Raw genomic sequence first — 3,717 nt, forward strand, 5'->3', positions numbered from 1 at the left:
CGGTGATTATCACCGCGTCGGGGTACCTAATCGTGCACGTGTTGGAGCGCTGCACCTGCCCCGGTGCACGCTCTCTCACTCATCATCACTCGCTCTCTCTCCTTCCCTCCTCACCACTACTACTACTCTCCATCTCTTCACCTTCGCACCCAAAATCCAGCTCCGCCCACTTTCTGCGTAAACCGTCGTCATGAACACAACACGGCAGGTCCCGAGGAAGGAGGGAGAGAGAGAGAGTCAATGTGCGAGGAGAGATGAGCAGCTCGTTTTGAGGAATGTCGAGCAACAGATGGTAAGCGGGGCTCTCTCTGAGATACGACCCGAGTGGTAGGAAAAAGGGGGGGGGGGGTCGTACGCGTATTGCCCCGCAGGGAGTATCGTCTCCCTTACCTGCTGACCAAGGAAAATCTGTCAGGCTAGAGGACGACAGAGACTGATTTGCCTTGATTGATAATTCGATTTAAATTTTTATCTTTTGAAAGTTTTACAAGGGTTTTTGAAGGTGCAGTCCAGTGCGTCCTTTCCAGTTCTGCCTGGCCTATTCAGGGTCCAATGACTTGCACGTCTCGATTCCAAATGATTTTTGAGGATGCCCTTATCTTGCGATCGCCGCAATATCCACATGGCGGCAGGCGGCCCGCGGGAAAAGGGGCGAAACTTGAGAAAATTAATCGCCGACGTCATCTTAGAGACCCGCGACGGTATCTGCGTTGCAGAATCTCATTTCTGCCCGGCCGGAGGCTGATGGATGACAAAAAGAGACATCGATACCGTAAATAGTATTGACATTGGGGATGGGCCCCTCTGTTGCATAATGCATCAGAGGCCCGATGGCGGCGAGATATTCGCGGAGGGTGCCCGCGCACCTGCTGCAGCATCCGCAATCATCCGCCGGACCAGAGACCACGTGACAGCTTGGCTTTACATGACCGGAGAGGATCATGAACAAAGGGTACTCGGCGGGGACATGTAACAGGTGATGGCCCCCGAGGCGGCAGCGCTGTGACTGCACGCACGCCGACCAACCACACAATCTGGACCAGAGGCCAGATGACGCCGAGGCAAGACACTATATACGTAACGGGAACCGCTTGTTCGGCCATCGGGCTTTTCTTGCACGGTTGCGGCGGGAGGGCGGGCTTGTGATTGAGCGGGCTAGGGGTGGGCGCCAAAGGCAGAGGAACCGCCTATAACCTGCCATATAATGATGACGATGGTGGGCGAGCAGGTCAGCAAGGAGGATGTGTAATCGCACACACGCTTGAGGGCAAATAACGAGCGATGCCCGGCCCCCATTCAATGGGGGGCGCCTCTCCGAGACTCTCCAGCCTCCCTCTCACCTGGCCAGCGATGCGACAGAGAGGGATGACTCACGGGCTGGCCCACCGCAGGCGCAAGGGCACCAGCTCGGCCCGGGGATGGCAGGTGTCCAGGAGGAATGTGTGCCGGCCGAGGATGAGTCACTCGGTGCGAATGCGTGAATCATATGGAAAGCAGGTGTTTATTAGGGCGTTTCAAGAGGTGGTTGCGATCAGCGCGCGCTCGCAAAGTCTATACTTATTGGCTCGGAATCGCACACAAGGACGCACATCGGCTGACGTGGAGTAATAGCTGCGTATGTGGGTAGCTCCTCGCCCCTCTCCTCTTTTCAGGAAGGAATTCGCCTTCCTGATATCGAAAACATTTGGTCATTAATAATTTTTAAATGATTTCCCTTCAGGATTCGTCCACGGGGGATGCATTCATAGGCTTGTACAATTTCATTCAATCTGGTTGCCCTCCTGAATGAGGTGCTCGTGGATTTTGCACGGCCCAGATTTTCACTGTCGGAGATCCAATGATACATTTTAGCTCCGCTTCATCCGCTCATATCGCCCGCGTTGGCGGCAGGTGCTTCGGTCACGGCGGTTTATTTCCATTGGCCGACCGCTTATTATCATCGTCGGCATTCATAAGAACGAGGGCAGGGCGGTGGCATTCGCGATTTGAGTGAATGCCGCCATTGTCTGAGGCGGGGCGAGCCCTGCTCACCTCATAGCACATGTTAACTTGTAAGAAATTATGTCTAAGCGGAGCAGGCAAACGTATCTGTTTTGTTTCGGTTCATATCTTCTCTGCCGGGCCGCGCCAGCCGTCTTCCACCCCGCTGTAAGGTAATACTTTGCACAAAATCACGCAGTGTTATCGTATAAGCGTGCAGGCAAGCTCATAACATTGCGCTCAGAAAAAAGACGAACCGCAGCAGCAGTCCAGTCTGGCCGCAGCAGTCCACTCCGGTAGGCACTCCGGCCCTCATCTTCGTAGATGAGGCCTTTTATAGCGCTGGACGCTCTTTTCAATATTACCGGCACGAGAGCAATCATTAGTGATGTGATTTTTCGTTAATGAAGATGCCGATATAAACAAGTGGAGCAGCGAGCCGTTTGCGGGGCTTAGCCGCCAGTCTGGCCAGTTAAAAGGGGCCGCCCCTTTTGACTCGCGCCGCTGCAGCTCCCCGCCACGCCCCGGCCGCCCCGGCCGGCCGGCAGGAGCCCTTGTGCCGCCTTTGACCAGTTTGATGTTGCCGCAGTGTAGAGCCCTTAACCAGGTGTTGAAGAGATGCTTAGCCATTCGGCCGTAATAACAAACTCGGCCGCATTTCCACCTCACATCACATTCGCGTGCAATGTGCGAAGGAGCGTCTTAGTGGATGTGCAGTGAATAACGTAGTTCGCATTCGACGACAGCAGAAATAGCACGCACACGTGCGTCAAAGATGGCCGGGAATTAGAGACTCGCCTCAGGCAAGTGTTACTTTTATTGGTCGCAAGAGGTACCTCGGTAGGGCCGTTCATCTAAAATCGAATAAACATTTTATGATTTTGCAGTTTTATATCAGCCTACGCCTCGACGCCTTTTTGTAGGCGTTTTGAGAACTGCACGAGTGTGTCCTTTGGTCAAATGTCATCTTTGATTATAGGTCGAAATCATTTAATATCTATTGGCTTCGCAGACATCCTCGAAAAGCTTTTGTTGTAGCGAGCGTTTGCTGATGGTTACAAAAGGCTGTCTCATATCAAAGGAGGCTTCTGACAATAGTCACCTATGCAGGCCCATATCAGAAGTTCCATCCCAAAAAAGAAGAAACAGAGGGCTGGAAGGGGGTGGTGTGTGTTACAAAGTGCAATATATTCTGGGCAAATTGACTCTGAGGAGGCCTATTATGTCAGTTTATCGGCGCGGAGGTGGAGTGTGGGCAACTATTGTCAAAAACAGCCTTGTTCGCTAGGCTTGACAGTGGTGCACATATCCCCCACACAGGACCGGCGCCCTTAAATCTGTCTATGTGTGCACCTTTCTGATTGCAATTTATTTTTGGACAGATTCTTTCACGACACCGGTCATGTGACTGTGACTTAGAAGGAACAGAAAGAAGTGAAAGCGTAAAGGTATACGGTTGTTCTTGTTGGCTCCATAAACTTTGGCAGTGCACTGTTCAATGAGCGAATCAAAGGGCAATCGAGAGAAAAACTGACTCCCTTTTGGCGGTGATCTTTTCGTTCGCCAAATATATGAAGCATGCGATTGACTTCTTTCATCAGGAGTCTTTTGAGTTCCTGCTCCTTATAATAAGAATGATGATCCCGACGTCTTCTCCGTGTCCGTGTGTGACTGCAGCTGTGCCGTCGCCGTCTTGTCACCGATAGTAAGTTTTCACACCCAATTGATTCGAGAAGC

This window comes from Frankliniella occidentalis, unplaced genomic scaffold (genome assembly GCF_000697945.3).
Source record: "Frankliniella occidentalis isolate FOCC.00 unplaced genomic scaffold, Focc_3.1 Scaffold22, whole genome shotgun sequence".
In the NCBI taxonomy this organism is placed as follows: Eukaryota; Metazoa; Arthropoda; class Insecta; order Thysanoptera; family Thripidae; genus Frankliniella; species Frankliniella occidentalis.